The sequence below is a fragment of the Pseudophryne corroboree genome, chromosome 3, assembly GCF_028390025.1.
Source record: "Pseudophryne corroboree isolate aPseCor3 chromosome 3, aPseCor3.hap2, whole genome shotgun sequence".
Classification (NCBI taxonomy): Eukaryota; Metazoa; Chordata; class Amphibia; order Anura; family Myobatrachidae; genus Pseudophryne; species Pseudophryne corroboree.
The window spans coordinates 312,198,723-312,223,214 of record NC_086446.1 but is presented as its reverse complement, the minus strand read 5'-3'; the positions used below and the strand labels follow the sequence as shown (position 1 = coordinate 312,223,214).

At 46.4% G+C, this 24,492-nt stretch overlaps 1 protein-coding gene across 1 annotated transcript in view; it reads left to right on the top strand.

Annotated features, from left to right (window-relative positions):
• The window catches only part of LOC135055407 (signal transducer and activator of transcription 5B), a 478,909-nt gene that overhangs the window by 282,394 nt on the left and 172,023 nt on the right, over nt 1-24,492 (top strand). The window contains exon 2 of the mRNA XM_063959429.1: nt 2,943-2,995. The gene's annotated coding sequence lies outside the window, so the exon portion shown is untranslated. The remainder of the gene's footprint in view (nt 1-2,942; nt 2,996-24,492) is intronic.

Genomic DNA, 24,492 nt, shown 5'->3' with positions numbered 1-24,492 from the left:
CTTGGTCGGGTTCAAACACATTTGCAAAATTCTACAAGTTTGATACCCTGGCTGAGGAGGACCTTGAGTTTGCCCATTCGGTGCTGCAGAGTCATCCGCACTCTCTCGCCCGTTTGGGAGCTTTGGTATAATCCCCATGGTCCTTACGGAGTCCCCAGCATCCACTAGGACGTCAGAGAAAATAAGATTTTACTTACCGGTAAATCTATTTCTCGTAGTCCGTAGTGGATGCTGGGCGCCCGTCCCAAGTGCGGACTTTCTGCAATACGTGTACATAGTTATTGCTTAATAATGGGTTATGTTATGTTGGCATCCATTGTTGATGCCCTGTTGTTGTTCATACTGTTGACTGGACAAGTGTATCACAAGTTATACGGTGTGATTGGTGTGGCTGGTATGAGTCTTACCCGGGATTCCAAAATCCTTTCCTTATAATGTCTGCTCTTCCGGGCACAGTTTCCTTAACTGAGGTCTGGAGGAGGGGCATAGAGGGAGGAGCCAGTGCACACCAGATAGTACTAAATCTTTCTTTAGAGTGCCCAGTCTCCTGCGGAGCCCGCTATTCCCCATGGTCCTTATGGAGTCCCCAGCATCCACTACGGACTACGAGAAACAGATTTACCGGTAAGTAAAATCTTATTTTTTTTGTAGCCTTATTCTAAAACCTGCAGATTGGGACAGCAATTCACCCTACTTGTTCCTGATTTCATTGACCGGTGTGTGATACAGATTTGGATGGAAACTAGGCCTATGTGTTTCCACATTGCATGTATGAACAAAACAAAATACGTTGCTGTATATATATTTTCCCAGATCCCGAGTTGTACACATCTTGAGGTACGCCCACTGCCTATGAGTAGCTTTGGTTTTCTACTAGTCCTCAACCGTAGCAGAATGCACTTGCACCCACCATTTACTAGCGGCAAAAAATACGTTTGGAATTTACGCTTTTGGCCCGGTCTACATAGCATTGACGCACTCAATGTAATTTGCCTTAGTGTACTTGCTGATTAAATGCTCAGTGCGACAGCAGTCAAGATACACCTCAGCAGTACATTCAACTCTGTATCATCCCCCAAATTGGTTCAGACCCTATGCAAATATAGAGCGGCAGGAAATTATTGGTCAAAATTGCCCTACATTTCTGAAAGCTATACTGCTTTTTTTTTTTTTTTTTTACAGTCTGTATTCATACAGAATATCAAGATCAAGCTTTTGTAGTTCTGTTCCACGGGAGTTTTGTATTTTCCGTGAGTTCACCTTAGGACACCTGTGTTACGATTTGACAGGTATACTGCCCCAGTCAAACTCCCTATGTGACACTGTCTTGGAATGGGACTTCTTTGTAGTGCATCCTTTCTTAAGGTGGGTACACACTAGGCAACGTCGCCCAGTGTAACCCAAGCCGGGGCGGCCGGTCGTACACACTGAGCGATATGACATTCATATCGCTCAGTGACGTCACACAGGCTGGGCTGTGCAGGCATCTCTTGGACGATAGTCCAAATTGAGCTGCCTGCAAGGCCGACACCGAAGGTCACATTGCTGGTCGGCGGCGGCGGCATACACAATTGCTGAGAAAGTGAGCATAGTTAGGAAGGATATATATAAAATCTGACAGCAACTCCAATGCAAAAATTTATACAGGGGCATGGTCAAGAGATTCAGTTATAGAGAATAAAATCTGAAACATAATAGACAGGAAAAACTTCCTGCAACAACTTAGAATGTATTCTGTTGACCTGGTGATGTCGGCCAGTTAGACTGACTAGCGGCTTATTTACTGAGGATATGTAAATATCTCAGATTGGCTTACCATTGAAATGCATGGGTAACTTATTGGATTTCTTTTACTGGAAACATTGAGGTAATTTCTGGCGATTTTAATAGCAATTTCCAAAATTGTCAGTTACTAGATTCTCGCTGTTCTATACTTGTCACTTTTTGTGTTTGGAGGTTTTGAAAATTGATTTATACAACAATTTGTCTTTACTAGAATTTGTGAATGACAGATTGCCATATAAATCATTAAAATTAGTAGTTTTAATAGGTGTCAGAAAATCTCCATTTACTAAATCCACTGAGTTCTAATAGTTATTTTGCATTTTAATGCATGATAAACATTTTAGTTGTGTTTGCCATAAATATATTTATTTGCATGTTGTAAATAAATTATATAATGGCACATCGACTTCTCTTATCTACTTTGGCCCTGCAGACACTGTATATACCATTGTTTTGCAATTGGTCAACCTATGTTTTAGGGTCTTTTGCCTGACACCATGTCATTATATAGTAAATTGGGATGTAGTCTTACATTGAAAGTTACACTGAAAACTTGCTCTGCCTAGTACCTAAGTTATTACCTCTGAAATTACAGCTATACTCTCTCTAATTTTTCAGGGAATCATCCTATGCTGTGCCAGTACCAGTGTGCCTCACACCCAGCCTAAGTCTATAGGGTCTTGCACTAAAAAGAACTATTGAACATAGGTGGCTTTTGTACTGCATGACAGGATGTATATGATGCTGGCTGAGATACAATTAATACATGATACTTCTATAATGTCACCCTTGAACATTGGAGCCAGTGGGGCTGTATAGAACTGAGAAATGACTAACTTCTTGAGGGGTGTCTGTGTGACAGCATTATAGTGGTTTTATGAGTATATGTGTGTTTGTGAATGCCTTTATGTATATAATGTTATTTTAAATGTAGTTTGACCTTATTGTTGCACGTCATTGTCACCCTGTTCATGAAGCTTTACCTGTACACGCTATCACTTTTAAATTGTGTGTGAAAATGTTAGTTTGAAAGTTTATGCAAGCAAAGTCCACCAGTGTTAGAGACGGTTGAGCTAATGGTATCCATGGGTTTGTTATAATTGCGTATAATGTGAGTGTTACAGGGTTTGAGTTACATCTCTCTCCTTATTCTGCAGATTTTACTGGAAATTCATTGCCTGCATCCTTGTATTGGGCTTGCCTCTGAGACGTAAGTAAAAAGCTCCACTGTGTATGTATGGCCCAGCCAGCCTGATCACTCTCTTGTATTTCAGAAATAATGTGGGCTGTACATCAGCGACATGAATCCCCAACTCTAATTTACCAAATCGGTGATCAAAACCATTTGTAAACGCAGCCTGTTTAAAATCCTAAAATTGTTGATCGTCGAATTGGGGATTTACAACTTGTTGAATATCACAACCCTTGGTGATAAAATGGGGAATTGGGCAATCCATTGCACATAGAGTAATCCTTTCCTATAGATATATAAAATAACAAAGGACAGAGTTAAGGGGAATAAGTCTGTCCTTTTTGTTATTTTGTATATTTATAGGAAAGGATTATTATATGTATGAAAATGCACTCACTACAGGAAGATGTAATCCATCACATTCACACAGCAGACCTTATGTGGGTAGAAGCATTATTATTGAGAGTGCAGTTGCCCAATTCACTAGGAATTAGTGACACCACTGAGATGCAAAGGCTGAATATTGGTTGAACCCCAAGAACTAACGAAGAAAAGTGCTGTCTTTTAGAAGGCGCACAACTGGATTAAATTAAAGGGCCCCATACACTAGAGCGATAATGCCCAATTTCATCTGATTTCGGGCATTCGGCCCGATATATCTGGTGAAATCGGGCATTTTGGAGGTGTATCCGATCCAATGTGCGTTCCCGTGAGCATTGGATCGTATCCTCCAGATTGAATGTGCTGCACATTCAATCATGTCCGACCGTGCAGGCATGGGTGGGATCGCCCAAGATACATCGTATGCAAAAGGACACCATACGATGTATCTTGGGCGATCCTGCCCCCCGGTAGGCTGCCGGGGTGATCGCCCGCGACATGTCAGACGGACATGTCGCGTAAGTGTATGGGGCCCTTTAAACTTCACTACAAAATGTTATACTGTTATAACAAAAGTTAAGTTTTATTTAATTCAGTTGTGTGCCATATAAAAGACACTTTTCTTCTTCCTTTGTTCTAAGCATATACTAGTTGTCACTAGGCAACACCCCTGATACAAATAATATTTGTTATGATAACAATATCATTTATTATACATGTGCAGCAGTCTCCTTTCTATTTGCATTTGAACTCCAAGATGGCTGTCTCCAGTGTGTGTGATTTACGTTTACACCAGGCATGTCCAAACTGCGGCCCTCCAGCTGTTGAAAAACTACACATCCCAGCATGCCCTGACACAACTTTAGCATTCTCTGACAGAAAAACTGTGTCAGGGCATGCTGGGATATGTAGTTTCACAACAGCTGGAGGGCCGCAGTTTGGACATGCCTGGTTTACACCATAATGAAATGTGATGTAGTGATTTCTTAGGGTGAAATGAGGTTTGTGGATCTCCTTCAGGCACCTTTAATGTATTAGCAAAAGTTGCTATATATATATATATATATATATATATATCTCTATAGCTATCTACTATATATATATACCATATACTTAGTGGTTTATATTTCTGGCTTCCTGGTATGCCTTTCTGTCATGCTTTTATATTACTAAAGACTGGTTTAGTTGCCTGGGAATGTTGCATAAAGCAGGGAGCACAGTTTGTGGCAGTGAAAATAAAAAAACGTGTTTTTCAGCCATTCATTTTCGTTCCTGCCCGTGTAAGATAAGATAAAGCAAAGCAAGTATAGAGGAGTAATGACGGATGGGAAAAAAAAACCTGTCACTACAGTAGTGATGCCGTGTAACAAAGTGTGTGTATATGTATATATATATATATATATATGTATGTATATGTGTGTATATATATATATATATATATATATAAAAATTTAGACACATTTATGTAGTCCCACCATACTTCCTTACACCTACACATTGTATTCTCCCCCCACCTCCAATGTCCACCTTACATCATATACACCTTACATCATACTTGCCTACCCTCCCGGAATGGCCGGGAGGCTCCCGAAAATTGGTCGCCACTCCCGAACCCTCAGAAAGGTGGGCAAGTCTCCAGCAACGCCTCCAACCCTCCCCAGCCTCTGACTTACAAAGCACAATTCGTGCTGATTTTCATCATCGCAGTCTTGTCAATGCCGCCATTACAGGCGGGGCTATAATGGCGGCATTGACGAGACTGCGAACACCAAACCCCCACCACACTTCTATGCAGCGTTATGCCCGCCCGCACCACCCCCTGCAGCTCTGAGCTGGCTGCCCTCTCCCAGAGGGGGCAGCCTGAATGTCAGCAACCCTGCCTTACATCCAGCCCTTCAATGTTCATACACAAAGCATGCATGCATACATACATACATGCATACATACATACATACATACATACATACATACATACATACATACATGCATACGTATATAATGGGGAATTTAGACACTTTCCGGGGCACCAATATTTCTCTGGCTGGGTCCACAGGATTATCCACAGGATAACATTGGGATATTGTCGAGCGACAGCGAAAATGGCACCAACACGGTCACGAGCTTTCTGGCCTCCCAGGATGCATTGGGGCCTTCACCATATCGTCCCGCCCACTGACTCAGTCAGATCAGTTTTTTGCTTGGTGCGGCAGGAAGCCGCATGGTCACAGGGCTGTTGTGAGAGCAGCCTCAAGCTTTTATTATTTTATTATTTTATTTTTATAGACTTACTATACTGGTTTTTTGAGCGACTTATCTTAACAGCGTCTTAAACGCATATTAGATAGAGTCGCTCCAACAACTCCCCACCGGGTTGCAACAACGCTTACCTTCGAGTATCGGTGCTGTCTCGACGGGCGTCTGTGTCGGATGTTCTAGCAGGTCCAGCAGACGTAACCAGGCTGTGGCCGGAGCATGGGGAGATGGTGAGTCTATGTACTTCCTCTTACTAGAGGGGTCAGGATACAGCTACACTGATTTGGTGGAGACTACAAACAGTGTGTTGATGCGCCGAACATCTAGAGTGCGACAGCGCTATGCTCCGGGGATCATAGGCGCCAGGACTAGGTAGAGGCCGCAATCCTGGGAGTTTAAGTCAACAGGGGGATTCAGACGCTCTCCTGGCCGTCCCTCCTCCGAGTTCATGGCCAGTTTCCGCGGGTTTCTCGTTTCACGAACTGAATGACCTCACTTCCGGCTCAGACGCTACCACGAGGGTACTTGGTCGCAGCTTAGACGCTGCGGTTGTGTACACTGGAGATAAACCCGCCCAGACCGAGTCGCAGGCCTTAGCGTCTGCATACACGTGGAAGTCGCTCAGCGTCCGTGTCCGTTGGTGAGCGTCCGTGTCCGTTATCAGTTATACAAGAGCGGCAGTGTACACCAGTAGCGTCTGAATCCACTCAGCGTCTTACGAGCGTATTTTCTTGGATATGGAAGTGTGGTGAGTCTCCCTGTATCCCGCTCTACGGAGGCAGGGTATACAGTACTAAAAATTCTCTGCATTGTTAATTTCTCTAACGTCCTAGTAAATGCTGGGGACTCCGTAAGGACCATGGGGAATAGCGGGCTCCGCAGGAGACTGGGCACTCTAAAGAAAGATTTAGTACTATCTGGTGTGCACTGGCTCCTCCCTCTATGCCCCTCCTCCAGACCCCAGTTAGAATCTGTGCCCAGCCGAGCTGGGTCCTCCTAGTGGGCTCTCCTGAGCTTGCTAGAAAAGAAAGTATTTTGTTAGGTTTTTTGTTTTCAGAGAGCTTCTGCTGGCAACAGACTCTCTGCTACGAGGGACTGAGGGGAGAGAAGCAAACCTACTCACGGCAGCTAGGTAGCGCTTCTTAGGCTACTGGACACCATTAGCTCCAGAGGGATCGAACACAGGTACCTAACCTTGATCGTCCATTCCCGGAGCCGCGCCGCCGTCCCCCTCGCAGAGCCAGAAGAACAGAAGCAGCAGAAGCATGAAGACATCGAAATCGGCGGCTGAAGACTCCTGTCTTCACTTAAGGTAGCGCACAGCACTGCAGCTGTGCGCCATTGCTCCCACAGCACACCGCACACTCCGGTCACTGTAGGGTGCAGGGCGTAGGGGGGGGCGCCCTGGGCAGCAATTAAGTACCTTTTTGGCAAAAAGAGACATATATACAGTCTGGGACTGTATATATGCCCGAGCCCCCGCCATTTTTTACACATTAAAGCGGGACAGAAGCCCGCCGCTGAGGGGGGCAGGGCCTTCTTCCTCAGCACACCAGCGCCATTTTCTCTTCACAGCTCCGCTGGAAGGACGCTCCCCCGGCTCTCCCCTGCAGTATACAGATGCATTAAAGGGTAAAAAAAGAGAGGGGGGGCACATAAATTTAGGCGCAGTATATATATATATATTAACAGCAGCTACAGGGTAAACACTAAGGTACAGTGTAATCCCTGGGTTATATAGCGCTGGGGTGTGTGCTGGCATACTCTCTCTCTCTGTCTCCCCAAAAGCCTTTGTGGGGTCCTGTCCTCAGTCAGAGCATTCCCTGTGTGTGTGCTGTGTGTCGGTACGCCTGCGTCGACATGTTTGATGAGGAAGGATACGTGGAGGCATAACAAGTGCAGCTGAGTGTGGTGTCGCCGCCGACGGTGCCGACACCTGATTGGATGGATATGTGGAAGGTGTTAAATGATAATGTAAACTCCTTGCATAACAGATTGGATAAAACTGTAACCGGGGGACAGTCAGGGTCTCAACCCATGCCTGATCCTACAGCGCAGAGGCCGTCAGGGTCTCAAAAGCGCACACTATCCCAGATAGTTGACACAGATGTCGACACGGAATCTGACTCCAGTGTCGATGATGATGAGGCAAAGTTGCAGCCTAAAATGACTAAAGCCATCCGCTACATGATTGTAGCTATGAAGGATGTATTACACATTTCTGAGGAAAATCCTGTCCCTGACAAGAGGATTTATATGTATGGGGAGAAAAAGCATGAAGTGACTTTTCCCCCTTCACATGAATTAAATGAATTATGTGAAAAAGCGTGGGATTCCCCTGACAGGAAGGTGATAGTTTCCAAGAGATTACTTATGGCGTATCCTTTCCCGCCAACGGACAGGTTACGCTGGGAATCCTCCCCTAGGGTAGACAAGGCGTTGACATGCTTTTCTAAGAAGGTGGCCCTGCCGTCTCCGGATACGGCCGCCCTAAAGTATCCTGCGGATGGAAAGCAGGAAGCTATCCTGAAGTCTGTTTATACACATTCTGGCACACTGCTGAGGCCAGCAATTGCTTTGGCCTGGATGTGTAGTGCGGTAGCTGCATGGACGGATTCTCTGTCTGAGGAGTTAGATACCCTGGACAGGGACACTGTTCTACTGACCCTGGCACATATCAAGGACGCGGTCCTATATATGCGGGATGCCCAGAGGGACATTTGCCTGCTGGGCTCTAGAGTTAACGCAATGTCCATTTCTGCAAGAGGGGTCTTATGGACTCTGCAATGGACAGGGGATACCGACTCTAAAAAACACATGGAGGTTTTACCTTATAAGGGTGAGGAATTGTTTGGGGACGGTCTCTCGGACCTAGTTTCCACAGCTACGGCTGGGAAGTCAAATTTCTTGCCTTATGTCCCTCCACAGCCTAAGAAAGCACCGTATTACCAAATGCAGTCCTTTCGTTCTCAGAGGAGCAAGAAGGTCAGAGGTGCGTCCTTTCTTGCTAGAGGCAGGGGTAGAGGAAAAAAGCTGCACCATGCAGCTAGTTCCCAGGAACAAAAGTCTTCCCCGGCTTCCACTAAATCCACCGCATGACGCTGGGGCTCCACAGGCGGAGCCAGGAGCTGTGGGGGCGCGTCTCCGACATTTCAGCCACCAGTGGGTTCGCTCACAGGTGGATCCTTGGGCTATACAAATTGTGTCTCAGGGTTACAAGCTGGAATTCGAGGTGATGCCCCCTCACCGTTACCTAAAATCGGCCTTACCAACTTCCCCCATGGAAAGGGAGATAGTGTTGGAGGCAATTCACAAACTTTTTCTCCAGAAAGTGGTGGTAGAGGTCCCCCCCCCTTCAACGGGGAAGGGGCTACTATTCCACTATGTTTGTGGTACCGAAACCGGACGGTTCGGTCAGACCCAATTTAAATTTAAAATCCCTGAACATTTATCTGAAGAAATTCAAGTTCAAAATGGAATCGCTCAGAGCGGTCATTGCAGGCCTTGAGGAAGAGGATTTTATGGTGTCTCTGGACATCAAGGATGCTTACTTGCATGTCCCCATTTATCCGCCTCATCAGGAATACCTCAGGTTTGTGGTACGGGACGGTCATTACCAATTCCAAACGTTGCCGTTTGGCCTGTCCACGGCACCGAGAGTTTTTACCAAGGTGATGGCGGAAATGATGGTGCTCCTTCGGAAGCAAGGGGTTACAATTATCCCATACTTGGACGATCTCCTCATAAAGGCGAGGTCCAGGGAGCAGTTGCTGATCAGCGTAGCACACTCTCAGGAAGCGTTGCGTCAGCACGGCTGGATTCTGAACATTCCAAAGTCGCAGCTGATTCCTGCGACGCGTCTGCCCTTCCTGGGCATGATTCTGGACACAGACCAGAAGAAGGCTGGAGGAGAAGGCTCAGGAGCTCGTGACTCTGGTCAGAGACCTCCTAAAGCCAAAACAGGTGTCGGTGCATCGCTGCACGCGAGTCCTGGGAAAGATGGTGGCGTCATACAAAGCCATTCCCTTCGGCAGGTTCCATGCGAGGATCTTTCAGTGGGATCTGCTGGACAAGTGGTCCGGATCGCATCTTCAGATGCATCGGATGATCACCCTGTCCCCCAGGGCCAGGGTGTCTCTTCTGTGGTGGCTACAAGGTGCTCACCTCCTCGAGGGCCGCAGATTCGGCATACAGGACTGGGTCCTGGCGACCACGGATGCAAGCCTCCGAGGGTGGGGGGAAGTCGCTCAAGGAGAAACTTCCAAGGGTTGTGGTCAAGTCAGGAGACTTGTCTGCACATCAATATCCTGGAACTAAGGGCCATATACAACGCCCTGAGTCAAGCGGAGCCTCTGCTTCGAAACCAACCAGTGCTGATTCAGTCAGACAACATCACGGCAGTGGCCCATGTAAACCGCCAGGGCGGCACAAGAAGCAGGGTGGCAATGGCAGAAGCCACCAGGATTCTTCGGTGGGCGGAGAATCACGTACTAGCACTGTCAGCAGTGTTCATTCCGGGAGTGGACAACTGGGAAGCAGACTTCCTCAGCAGACACGACCTCCACCCGGGAGAGTGGGGACTTCATCAAGAAGTCTTCACGCTGATTGCAAATCGATGGGAACTGCCACAGGTGGACATGATGGCGTCCCGTCTCGACAAAAAGCTAAAAAGATATTGCGCCAGGTCAAGGGACCCTCAGGCGATAGCTGTGGACGCACTAGTAACACCGTGGGTGTTCCAGTCGGTCTATGTGTTTCCTCCTCTTCCTCTCATACCAAAGGTGCTGAGAATTGTAAGAAAAAGAGGAGTGAGAACAATACTCATTGTTCCGGATTGGCCAAGAAGGACTTGGTACCCGGAATTGCAAGAAATGCTCACAGAGGACCCGTGGCCTCTGCCTCTCAGACAGGACCTGTTACAACAAGGGCCCTGTCTGTTCCAAGACTTACCGCGGCTGCGTTTGACGGCATGGCGGTTGAACACCGGATCCTAGCAGAAAAGGGCATTCCGGAAGCAGTTATTCCTACGCTGATAAAGGCTAGGAAGGACGTGACAGCAAAACATTATCACCGTATATGGCGAAAATATGTTGCTTGGTGTGAGGCCAGGAAGGCCCCTACAGAGGAATTCCAACTGGGTCGATTCCTGCACTTCCTACAGTCGGGTGTGACTATGGGCCTAAAATTAGGGTCCATAAAGGTCCAGATTTCGGCCCTATCCATTTTCTTTCAAAAGGAACTGGCTTCACTGCCTGAGATTCAGACGTTTGTTAAGGGAGTGCTGCATATTCAGCCTCCTTTTGTGCCACCAGTGGCACCTTGGGATCTTAACGTGGTATTGGCTTTCCTGAAATCCCACTGGTTTGAGCCACTTAAGATGGTGGAGCTAAAGTATCTCACGTGGAAAGTGGTCATGCTGTTGGCCCTAGCCTCAGCTAGGCGTGTGTCAGAATTGGCGGCTTTGTCATGTAAAAGCCCCTATCTGGTTTTCCATATGGACAGGGCAGAATTGCGAACTCGTCCGAGTTTTTGCCAAAGGTGGTGACATCTTTTCATCTGAACCAACCCATTGTGGTGCCTGCGGCTACTCGTGACTTGGAGGATTCCAAGTTGCTAGATGTAGTCAGGGCTTTGAAGATCTATGTTGCCAGGACGGCTGGAGTCAGGAAGACTGACTCGCTGTTTATCCTGTATGCATCCAACAAGCTGGGTGCTCCTGCATCAAAGCAAACCATTGCTCTCTGGATCTGTAACACGATTCAGCAGGCTCATTCTGCGGCTGGATTACCGCATCCAAAATCAGTAAAAGCCCATTCCACAAGGAGGTGGGCTCTTCTTGAGCGGCTGCCCGAGGGGTCTCGGCATTACAGCTTTGCCGAGCTGCTACTTGGTCGGGTTCAAACACATTTGCAAAGTTCTACAAGTTTGATACCCTGGCTGAGGAGGACCTGGTGTTTGCCCATTCGGTGCTGCAGAGTCATCCGTACTCTCCCGCCCGTTTGGGTGCTTTGGTATAATCCCCATGTTCCTTACGGAGTCCCCAGCATCCACTAGGACGTTAGAGAAAATAAGAATTTAGTCACCGGTAATTCTATTTCTCGTAGTCCTTAGTGGATGCTGGGCGCCCGTCCCAAGTGCGGACTTTCTGCAATACGTGTATATAGTTATTGCTTAATAAAGGGTTATGTTATGTTGGCATCCATTGGTTGATGCTCTGTTGTTTGTTCATACTGTTAACTGGGTAAGTTTATCACAAGTTATACGGTGTGATTGGTGTGGCTGGTATGAGTCTTACCCTGGATTCCAAAATCCTTTCCTTGTAATGTCAGCTCTTCCGGGCACAGTTTCCTTAACTGAGGTCTGGAGGAGGGGCATAGAGGGAGGAGCCAGTGCACACCAGATAGTACTAAATCTTTCTTTAGAGTGCCCAGTCTCCTGCGGAGCCCGCTATTCCCCATGGTCCTTACGGAGTCCCCAGCATCCACTACGGACTACGAGAAATAGAATTACCGGTGAGTAAATTCTTATTTTTTTAGTACCTATTGCATATGAGACCTGTGGATTACTGTGTTTTCTGCATGATATGTTGAAAAAAGGACCAGTTTAAAACAGAAGTACAATTTTCCTACTTATGTATAAGTTGTTATGGAGGTTGTATTCTCATATGGCAATGTCTAATGCTTTAACATGTGACTGACTGCTAGTATGTGTGCTGACTTTTCTGTGTAATGTCAGTCCTGCTCTGACCCTCAAATCAGGTGCACTGTGGTCAGATTGATCTCACCTCTATATACTGACATATAGGGTGATTTTCAGTCACAAATTGTGTAGTCAATAACAGGTTAATACCATGTCTGTGAGCGGCAAAAGTGATGAGAATTTATCAAGCACTCCCACAGCCCTAACATGCTTATCTTGTAAGTCAGGGGTTATTGATATGAATCAATTGGTCACTTACGAGGGTTTGTGTGCAAACTGTTTCGCTTTTCAGCGAAGTAAAAAACAGGAGTTGGTTCAACCACCAACAGAGCCACCATGGAATATGTTCGCAAAGACTCTATCTTCAATAGCGGACAGGTTAACTCCGGAAGCACCACCTCAAGGGTTAGGTTACACTATGAACCCATACATGCAGCTCCCTTCCTATGGTTTGTTTCCAGTAGCCTCTACAAGCAACCAGGGGACAGGTAAGACTAAGACAGATACGTCTGTGTGGCAGACTACACAAGATGACTACACGGATGATGATGATGCAATAGATTCAACTCCGTATGATGATCAGTCGCAGAGCTTTAATTCAGAGGACGTAGCTGAACTTATTAATGCTGTGAAGGCTGTTCTCTCGTTGGAAGAGCCAGCCAAGACAGTGTTAAAAGCTAAAGCACCTGTATTTAAACGAACAAAATCAGTTAAAGCTGAATTCCCAGCGTCAGATGAGCTGACGGAAATGATGGATGAGTCTTGGGCAGCGCCCAGTAAAAAGTATAAGATTCCTAAGAGATGGGATTCTTATTATCCATTTCCTGCTGTGGATTGTTCGAAGAGAGAAGTTCCTCCAAAAGTAGATGCACATGTTCTGCAACTCGTGCATAAATCTGCTTTGCCACTGTCATCTACCTCATTGAATGATTGTCACAGACAGAAGGGTAGAGAGCCTTTTGAAAAATATTTTTTCTCTAGTAGGAGCAGTGGTAAGACCTGCTATGGCTTGGGTAGCAAAGGCAATGGGCGAATGGATAGAGGAACTAGAGAATGACATCCCTTCTCCTACTAGGGAGCAAGAGGATCGTTTTTGCAGTTTAAGACAAACTGCCCAGTATTTGGAAGAAGCAGCAATTGACGTAGGTACAGTTGCTTCTAAAGCTTCAGCCTTGACAGTAGTCGCTCGCAGAGCAGTTTGGCTACTGACCTGGAAGGCAGATGCGGAGTCCAAGAAAGAATTGGAAGCATTGCCTTTTGTCAGTAATATATTATTTGGAAAACCTTTATCGGATATCCTAGAATCAGAGGCTGAATCTAAAAAGGTCAGATTTCCGGCTGCTTATAACCCTAAGTCCAAGGGTTTAAAATTTCGCTCATTTCGCTGGCAAAGCGAAAGCTAAAGAGTAGCCTAAGCAACCCCAGTTTAAATCCAGGAGTAGGAAGCAGTGGGCTAGCAAAAAGCCAGTTTCCAAACCTGAACAGAAACCGTCAGCCTGAAGAGACAGGCCTCCGCCTGGAGGATTCCAGGGTTGGGGGCTGATTCCTTCTTTTTGCACACATATGGCAACAGTCAACAGCAGATGCTTAGGTGTGGAAGGTAGTATCTCATGGGTATGGGTTCCCATTCAGGAGGCAGCCTCCTCAAAGATTTTTTTGCACCAGCCCGTCTCGTATAGAGTTGAAGGCCAATGCCCTGCTAGAAGCAGTCCAAAAATTACTGCAGTCAGGTGTGATTGTCCCAGTACCTCCATCACAAAGGGGACAGGGGTTTTACTCCAATCTATTTCTAATCCAGAAGCCAAATGGGTCATATCGACCAATTCTAAATCTGAAAAGGTTAAACAAATACATATGGATCCCGAAGTTCCACATGGAGACGTTGCGCTCCATAATGTTGGCTATGGAACCGGGAGATTACATGGTATCTCTGGATGTACGGGATGCTTACCTACATGTGCCTATAGCACTGTTGCATCAGTGTTACCTCAGGTTTGCCATCCTCCAGGAACATTTCCAGTTCCAAGCTCTGCCTTTCGGGCTAGCTACAGCACCCAGGGTGTTTACCAAGATCATGGTGGTTATGGCAGCTTGTCTGCGCAAACAGGGGATAAGAATATTCCCATACCTAGACGACCTGTTAATCTTAGCACAGTCGCAAGATTTACTGTTGAGCCATCTTCAACAGACGATAGTTTGTTTACAGAGACACGGGTGGCTCATAAATTGGGAAAAGTCGTCCCTGAATCCAGCGCAGCGGATGGTTCATTTGGGAGCCATATTGGATTCAGACCTACAGAAAGTTCTCTTATCAGAGAAAAAGATAGTCAAGGTGCAGGTCATGGCTCAGGAAGAGTTGCAAGACCAGACAATGTCAGTCCATGCAGCAATGCGACTGTTGAGTCTGATGGTATCAACCTTCGACATGGTGCAATATGCGCAATTCCACTCCAGACCGTTGCAAAACCTTATTCTGACCAAATGGAACGGAAATCATCAGACGATAAAGAAGCAGATGATAAAGATTCCAGTAAATGTAAAAAGGTCTCTAGCGTGGTGGCTACAGACAGACCATTTAAACAAGGGGATACCCTTTTGGATAAAAGAGTGGCAGATGCCAGCCTGCAGGGCTGGGGGTCGGTACTCAGAAGCCTATGGTTCCAAGGAAAGTGGACCACAAGGGAAAGTCGCCTGTCAATAAATCTGTTAGAAATAAGGGCCATTTACTTGGCTCTGGTTCAGGCAAAGGACAATCTACAAGGAAGACCAGTCCAGATCCGCTCAGACAATGCGACAGCAGTCAAGGAGGAACTCGCAGCAAGAAACTGATGGAGGAAGTAACTCCCATTCTAAAATGGGCAGAACTCCATCTCCCAGCATTGTCAGCAGTATTTGTCCCGGGTGTACTAAACTGGGAAGCGGATTTTCTCAGTCGGCACACCATTCAGGAAACCGAATGGGCACTACACCCAGAAGTGTTTCAGACACTGGTGAACAGATGGGGTCTACCAGAGAGAGACCTTATGGCGTCTCGTCTGAACAACAAAGTTCCAAGGTATGGATCGAGAACAAGGGACCCAGGAGCGGTCCTTGTAGATGCACTGTCAGTAGAATGGAGGTTTCAGCTGGCGTATCTGTTCCCGCCAATATCTGTTACCCAGAGTAGTGAGAAAGATAAAACAGGCAAAAGGAGCAATCATTCTAATAGCTCCAGCTTGGCCAAGAAGGCATTGGTACGCAGATCTGTTGAGAATGTCCGTGGAAGCACCGATACTGCTCCCTCAACGTCCAGATCTGCTAATGCAGGGTCCTTGTTGTCACAGTCATCTGGATCGCCTATCTTTGACGGCGTGGCTGTTGAAACCTTTATCCTAGAGGCTAAAGGATTTTCGAAACAGGTAATCCAAACTATGCTTAGAGCAAGAAAGCCGCCTTCGGCCCGTGTGTATCATAGAATATGGCAAGCCTATATTCACTGGTGTACTGGAAAAAATGTCAATCCGAGATCTTTTAAAGTAGCTAGGATTTTGGATTTCCTTCAGGCAGGATTGGATAAAGGTTTGAAAGTTGGTTCAAGTATCAGCATTAACTGTATGGTTTCAGCAAAAGATTGCTGATTTACAGGATGTACGTACGTTTTTTCAAGGAGTAGTACATATTCAACCTCCATTTGTTCCTCCTGCAGCTCCCTGGGATTTGAATTTAGTTCTTAAATTTCTCCAGGGTCCTCTGTTTGAACCACTTGAGAGAGCAGATCTTAAGTGGTTAACGGTTAAAGTTCTTTTTTTACTGGCAATGGCGTCAGCCAGAAGAGTGTCAGATTTAGGAGCATTATCATGTAAGTCTCCTTTCCTAAGTTTCTTTCCAGACAGAGCAGTTCTCAGAACGAGATCTAGCTATCTTCCAAAGGTGGTATCAAAGTTTCACCTGAATGAAGAGATTGTAGTCCCAGCATTTCAGGTATCGGGACTATCTGCGGGAGAAGCGTCGCTGGACGTGGTCCGGGCTTTAAGAATCTATATAGATCGTACTAGTGCCATCAGGAAAACAGATTCTCTCTTCATCCTCTACGGATTCCATAGAAGAGGATGGCCTGCTAGTAAACAGACGCTGGTGAGAAGGCTCCGAATGGTAATATCAGAAGCTTATTCTCATGCAGATCTCCCTATTCCGGCTAATGTCTCTGCACACTCTACACGTAAGGTAGGTCCTTCTTGGGCAGCACAACAGGGTGCTTCAGCAGAACAGATATGTAGGGCAGCCACATGGTCTTCCATAAACACATTCATCAGACATTATGCCTTGGATACTTTTGCCTCTCATGACGCAGACTTCAGGCGAAAGGTCCTCCTGTGCAATCAGGAGCGTCCCCACCACTAAATGGCTTTGGGAATCCAAATGTTATCCTGTGGATAATCCTGTGGACCCAGCCAGAGAAATATACGTTATGGTAAGAACTTACCGTTGATAACGTGATTTCTCCTACACTACTTCATGGCAGCCCTTACTCTTGGGAATTGTATCCTATTCCTAAACTTAGACAGGGAAACATTTTAACACTTTAGGACCACCCACCTTGGGTATATAGCCCTGCTCCTCCCCTTCCCCCATTAGTCTTTTTCCTGTCTCCTAGCTTGACAGGGGATGATGTGTTTGTTACTAGTAGACATTTACCTCTATTCCCAGTAATACGCCTCTGTGTAGCCGTACTGGAAGAGGGTGGCTCCCTGGAGAAGGCAGTGTGTGCTTGGGGCGGTTTTGTAAGTCCCCGCTGTTAAGCTTAAGGTGTCCGCCCGCTGGGTATTTGCTGCTGGTCCCTCTCCCTCACGCCGATGTCTGGAGCCGTCTCCCTGGGTGCAGCTTTGCTCCGCTAGCCGCGGCGCTTGTATCTCCGGCGGGACCGGAAGTGCGGGTGGCCGGAAGGGCAGCGGGGCGAAGGGGAGGTGCGGCTGGCGGGCGGAAGCGCTGTGAGAGACAGCGTGCGGCGGTTGGCGGGCGGAAGTGCTGGAGCGGCCGTCCTGTAGGCTGGGACGGTCTGCTCAGCGCCGCTATCTATGGTTTTTGGAGTTTAAATAATGGCGCTGCACACTAGCAGTGAGAGACTCCTATGAGCTGGGCAGGATCTATGCTTACCAGCATAGATAGAGAGCCTTCTCCCCATAAGACGATGAGTGCCCGGAAGAGGTAAGTCCTCATAGAGGACATGTTCTTTTCTCAGGTCTGATTTTCCTGTGTAGTTCAGATTTTAATGTAGTGCTACTGCTGTTCATTTTTTAGTGTGTCTCCTCCTAAGAAGAGGCTATGCAAGAAGAGGCATATGGATATACAGTGTGCAGCATGTGATAAGATTTTTTCTTCTACTGGGAATGTGAAGTTCTGTGAGGACTGTATACAGAGTGACATTCAGCAGGCCAGTCAGTCCAGTCAGATTCAGGAATTGAAGGACCGGATGAAGAGGTCTTTTGTTACGAAAGAACAGCTGGCTGATTTGCAGGGGAATAAGAGATCTAGATCCCTGGCTAGTATTGACTCTTCGGACGAGTCAGCCTCTATGTGCGGTTATGCTGATTATCAGGCTTCCTCTAATTCTGGGTCAGAAGAGAAGGAGGAAGATAGAGAGTTTAATTTGGAACTTGTTGACAGTCTCTTAAAGAATATATTTAAGACCATGAACTATAGGCAGAAGGATAAAGGAGATGAAGATAAGGATGTTTTGTTTGGAGATAAATCCAAAAGGAGCAGATGTTTTCCGGTTCACAGAGCATTGAAGGATGTAGTGTCTAAGGAGTGGCAGAACATCGATAAGAGACTTGGAAGTATTAAACGAGTGGATCGGGTGTTTCCGGTAGAAGATGAACAATTTCTGGGCTGGTGCACAGTGCCTAAGATTGATGCGGTAGTGGCAGAAATAGTGTCTAAAACTACGATTCTGTTAGAGGACGGAGCTGTCCTGAAGGATGGCATGGATAAGCGTATGGAGAGTGCGCTGAAGAAATTACATATGTCCTCAGCAGTATCCTTAAGGTCTGGTGTGGCTGTTGCGTCTGTTTCCAGAGCATTGAGAGTTTGGGGATCAGTGTTATCCACAGATGTTGAAGAGAAAATCTCAAGGCAATATTTGCAGAGAAGCCTGGGTATCATGCTCAAGGGCATAGAGTATCCGTGCGAAGCTTCTTTGGATGTGTTAGATTTCGCAGCGAAATCTATGGCGGCAGGTGTTATGGCTAGAAGAGCTTTGTGGCTTAGATCATGGTCGGCGGATATGCATTCCAAGAACCGGTTGGTGTCATTACCGTATGAGGGTTCCCTATTATTTGGAAATAAGCTTGAGGCTATTATACAAAAGATGTCAGGGGGTAAGTCAGCGAGGTTGCCTCAGGACAAAAGAAATAAATTTCCGTTTCCTTATTCTAAGCAACAATTTAAAGAAGCAAGAAGTTATAGGCCGGGGCGAGCTTATATGGGAAGGTATTCCTCGGGGACGAATAGGCAGTCCTTTCGCCAGGCTTATAGGAGAGGTGGACGAAGACAATGACTGTCGCAGAGTTCCGGTATCCTTTCTGGTGGGAGCCAGGCTCCAGAAGTTTGCCAGTCTCTGGCAGTATTCAATTCAGGACACTTGGGTACTGGATGTGATAGCTCAAGGATACCGGATAGAGTTCTCCGAAGTTCCAAAGAGGGACAAATTTGTAAGTTCAAGAAGCCCAGCTGTGAGTCTGGAACTAAAGGCTCTGGAAGACAGTTTGGAAAAGTTGATCCAGGCGAATGCAGTAGAGCCTGTCCCGCCTTCAGAAAGAAAGAGCGGATTTTATTCCAAAATATTTCTGATAAGAAAGGCGTCGGGAGATTTCAGAACGATTCTAGATCTCAGACAGCTCAACAATTATGTAAAGACGATAAAATTTCGTATGGAGACGATGAAATTCATTCTGTCAGGGGTAAGGAAAGAGGATTTCTTAGCGTCCATAGACCTAAAGGATGCTTACTTTCATGTGCCGGTACACACACGGCACAGAAAATACCTGAGGTTTTTAGTCATGGGCAAGCATTTTCAATTTTATATGCCTCCCTTTCGGTCTGAAGTCGTCTCCAAGGATATTTACCAAGGTGCTGTCGGTACTGGTGACCGTAATAAGAGGACAAAGAATAGCAATTTGGGCATATCTAGACGATCTACTGGTGTGCGGAGAGTCGAAGCAGGAAGTAAAGATGGCGTTAGAAGTGACGCTGCAGATCCTACAGGGACATGGCTGGTTAATAAATTGGGAGAAAAATTAGCTAGAACCAAGGCAAGAAATTCAGTTTCTCGGAGTACAGGTGGATACTGCCAATTATACAATAGGTCTTTCAGAAGAAAGATGCTCAAGGATTCGGAGTCTGGCTTCTTTGCTAAGGGAATGCAACAGTGTGACTCTGCGTCAGGGGATGAGTCTTTTAGGTATGATGGCCTCCTCCATAGACGTGGTCCCGTGGGCGAGATGGCGGATGAGGGACCTTCAGCTGGAGATCCTAGGTTATTGTCGAAGACGTTATTCCCTGAATCATCGCATACAGTTAGGCCAAGGGGCAAAACGTTCCCTAGACTGGTGGGTGGAAACAGAACTGGTCGACAGGAAGACGACTTTGTCGGATCGTCACTTCCTCATTCTAAGAACAGATGCAAGTGCAGTTGGTTGGGGGGCGCACCTGTTGCAACAGAACTGCCAAGGAAGGTGGAGCCACCAAGAGAGAAGATTATCTTCAAACCACAGGGAAATGAGAGCTGTGTGGAAGGCGATGAAATATTTCCAGAAGCAGTTACAGGGGAAACATCTCAGGATATTTTAAGACAATGTAGCAGTGGTAGCCTATCTCAATCGGCAAGGAGGCACCAGAAGTCATGTGTTAATGGAAGAGGTATCAAATATACTGCATTGGGCGGAAGGTCATCTTGAATCCCTATCAGCGCTACATGTTCCCGGAGTAGACAATTCTGTGGCAGATTTCCTCAGCAGGCAAGAAGTGCTACCAGGAGAGTGGGAATTGAACGACACAGTGTTCAATCAGATTGTACAGAGGTTCGGCCAGCCACAGGTGGATCTGATGGCCACACACATCAATGCGAAGGTTCCTCTGTTCTTCTCCCGAGTTTATTCTCCAACGATCAAGCGGGGTGGATGTCTTCTCTATTCCATGGGGGTTCAGACTAGCATATGTTTTTCCTCCGTTTCCAATGATTGCACGTATCCAAAGGAAGATCAGAGAAGAGAGGGCGCAGGTCATAATAGTTCTTCCATATTGGCCGAAGAGAGCGTGTTTCCTTCAGTACTGAGGATGGCAGCAAGGGAACCTTGGACGTTGCCGCTGATAACGGACCTGTTACATCAGGGTCCATTGCTGCACCCGAATTTGCAACAACTTAATTTGACGGCATGGAAATTGAACGGCAATTATTGAGAGATAAGGGTTTGTCTGAGCAGGTTGTTAATTTGCTAATTCAGTCGAGAAAGAAGGTATCCTCTTAGGCAGAGGTTCTCAAACTCTGTCCTCGGGGGCGCACACAGTGCATGTTTTGCAGGTAACCCAGCAGGTGCACAGGTGTATTAATTACTCACTGACACATTTTAAAAGGTCCACAGGTGGAGCTAATTATTTCACTTGCGATTCTGTGAGGAGACCTGCAAAACATGCACTGTGTGGGCCCCCGAGGACCGAGTTTGAGAACCTCTGCTCTAAGGTCTACTATAGAGTCTGGAGAACTTTCATTTCCTGGTCCGGCTCAAGATTTAACCCACAGAAAGCAGAGACATCGCAGGTCCTTCAATTCTTGTTTGATGGGTTTGAGAAGGTGCTATCAAGGTCCAGATAGCAGCACTGAGTGTCCTATTGGAGCGAAGATTGTCTGATGAGAGCTTAGTGAGGAAGTTCTGTCAGGCAATTAAAAGGATAAGACCTCGCTTCAGGTCGGTTGTCGCTCCGTGGGATCTGAATTTAGTTTTAAATTCATTAATGTTGTCTCCGTTTGAGCCATTGCAGGACGTCTCGGTTAAATTTCTAACTTGGAAGGTAGTGTTCCTGGTAGCCATTACATCAGCCAGAAGAGTTGGAGAGCTACAGGCCCTGTGGTCGGAGGAGCCCTACCTTAATTTCCTCCCGGGTAGACTTGTGGTAAGGACTAATCCAGATTTTCTGCCCAAGGTGGTGTCAGATTTCCATTTGAATCAGGACATCGTGTTACCATCATTCTACCCACATCCGCAGAATGAGGAGGAGAAGAGAATGCATAGTTTGGATTTAATCAGAGCAATTTCAGTGTATCTGGACAGAGTGAAAGAGTTCCGTAAGACGAAAAACCTGTTTGTGTTATATTCAGGTGCAAGGAAGGGTGAGAGACCTACGAAACAGACCATCTCCAGATGGATCACAGAACTCCTGGCGTTTATTTACAAACAGAATGGTCAGGAGGTTCCGGAACAGCTAAAGGCACACTCTACCAGGGCTATGGCAGCTTCCTGGGCTAAGAAGGCAAGGCTCTCGGCGAAGGATATATGTGCAGCAGCCACATGGTCTTCTGTTCATACATTCTCCAGTCATTATGCGGTAGATGTTATTGATGCACACTTTGGGAAACGTATCTTTGATGCAGCATTGAATTAAACAAATTATAATTTTCAGCATTGACAAGATGTCTGTGGTATTTTTTTTTATTGCCCTCCCTATATTGAGTGTTGGTATATCCCAAGAGTAAGGGCTGCCATGAAGTAGTGTAGGAGAAAAAAGCAAATTATACTTACCGATAATTTCATTTCTCTGAGATACTTCATGGCAGCCTACAATATACCCGCCCTTAGTGGAGTATGGATATAGCCTGGTCATAGGAGACACTCAAAGACTAATGAGGGAAGGGGAGGAGCAGGGCTATATACCCAAGGTGGGTGGTCCTAAAGTGTTAAAATGATTCCCTGTCTAAGTTTAGGAATAGGATACAATTCCCAAGAGTAAGGGCTGCCATGAAGTATCTCGGAGAAATGAAATTATCGGTAAGTATAATTTGCTATTTTCTCTTATGTCCACAGGGATCCCACCCTGACGCATCTGATTTCAGGATCTATACAATCACTAAAACCTCTTCTTGTATGGAAGGGTGTGCATGTGTGTTCTTATCGCCTAAACAGGTCTCTGCCTGATGTTCCTGCCTAAAATCGCTGTGGAAAGAACTGATCTGACAGAGTCAGTGGGCAGGACTATATGGTGAAGGTCCCAATGCATCCTGGGAGGCCAGAAAGCTCGTGACTGTGTTGGTGCCATTTTCGCTGTCACTCGACAATATCCCAATGTTATCCTGTGGATACCTGTGGACATAAGAGAAATCACGTTATCAATGGTAAGTTCTTACCATAACGTATATTTTTGAACCTAGTTACACTTCTGTTCTTCTCAGCTTTGTTCACCTTTTTTTTTTTTTTTGCTGCTCTTGCATCAGCGCTGTCATGCTGTGGCAGTATCCTACAACAGTGTAGACTGTCTACATTTACATTTGCTTTACCATGGGATCTCAGAGGGCCAATCTGATTATTAGCTAAATTATTCTATTTATTTTTCTCTGACGTCCTAGTGGATGCTGGGAACTCCGTAAGGACCATAGGGAATAGCGGCTCCGCAGGAGACTGGGCACAAAAGTAAAGCTTTAGGACTACCTGGTGTGCACTGGCTCCTCCCCCTATGACCCTCCTCCAAGCCTCAGTTAGATTTTTGTGCCCGGCCGAGAAGGGTGCACACTAGGGGCTCTCCTGAGCTTCTTAGTGAAAGTTTAGTTTTAGGTTTTTTATTTTCAGTGAGACCTGCTGGCAACAGGCTCACTGCATCGAGGGACTAAGGGGAGAAGAAGCGAACTCACCTGCGTGCAGAGTGGATTGGGCTTCTTAGGCTACTGGACACCATTAGCTCCAGAGGGATCGAACACAGGCCCAGCCATGGAGTCCGGTCCCAGAGCCGCGCCGCCGGCCCCCTTACAGAGCCAGAAGCAAGAAGAGGTCCGGAAAATCGGCGGCAGAAGACATCCTGTCTTCACCAAGGTAGCGCACAGCACTGCAGCTGTGCGCCATTGCTCCTCAGCACACTTCGGTCACTGAGGGTGCAGGGCGCTAGGGGGGGGCGCCCTGAGCAGCAATAAAAACACCTTGGCTGGCGAAAATACATCACATATAGCCCCCAGGGCTATATGGATGAATTTTAACCCCTGCCAGATTACACTGAAAAACGGGAGAAAAGGCCGCCGAGAAAGGGGCGGAGCCTATCTCCTCAGCACACTGGCGCCATTTTCCCTCACAGCTCCGTTGGAGGGAAGCTCCCTGGCTCTCCCCTGCAGTCACTACACTACAGAAAGGGTTAAAAAAGAGAGGGGGGCACTAATTAGGCGCAGTATAAACAATACAGCAGCTATAAGGGGAAAAACACTTATATAAGGTTATCCCTGTATATATATATAGCGCTCTGGTGTGTGCTGGCAAACTCTCCCTCTGTCTCCCCAAAGGGCTAGTGGGGTCCTGTCCTCTATCAGAGCATTCCCTGTGTGTGTGCTGTGTGTCGGTACGTTTGTGTTGACATGTATGAGGAGGAAAATGATGTGGAGGCGGAGCAAATTGCCTGTAATAGGGATGTCACCCCCTAGGGGGTCGACACCTGAGTGGATGAACTGTTGGAAGGAATTACATGACAGTGTCAGCTCTTTACAAAAGACAAAAGATACTAGAGCTGGCGCTTGCTGTCTTTCCAATAATTAAAATGATTAAACAACTATGGATGATGAAAAAAACATTTGTATTTATTTGCTAAACACTAATTAGTGAATAAAAACATGAATAAAATAAACATTCACACATTCATATGAAGTTAGGGCATATGTGGAGCTGAAAAGATTTTAAATATGCTGCTAGTGAGTGTCCACTGAGGATCCCGGACTGGAACGCTGAACCAAAAGTTCCCTGGGGAAATGAGTTGAAATACAGCTGGTTTTACCCGTATATGCGGAGGCTTCCAAATGCTTTTGAAAAACAGCAGGCAAGCTGTATCACTTGTATCCAAGCTGGGTCTCTCCGAATGGTGCTGTAGTGTGTATGTCCCACAGGGAATAATTCCAAGGCAGATGTTCCAAGGTTAGATTAGCATAAGTCCATATCTGGATCCTGTTATGATGTGGAGTA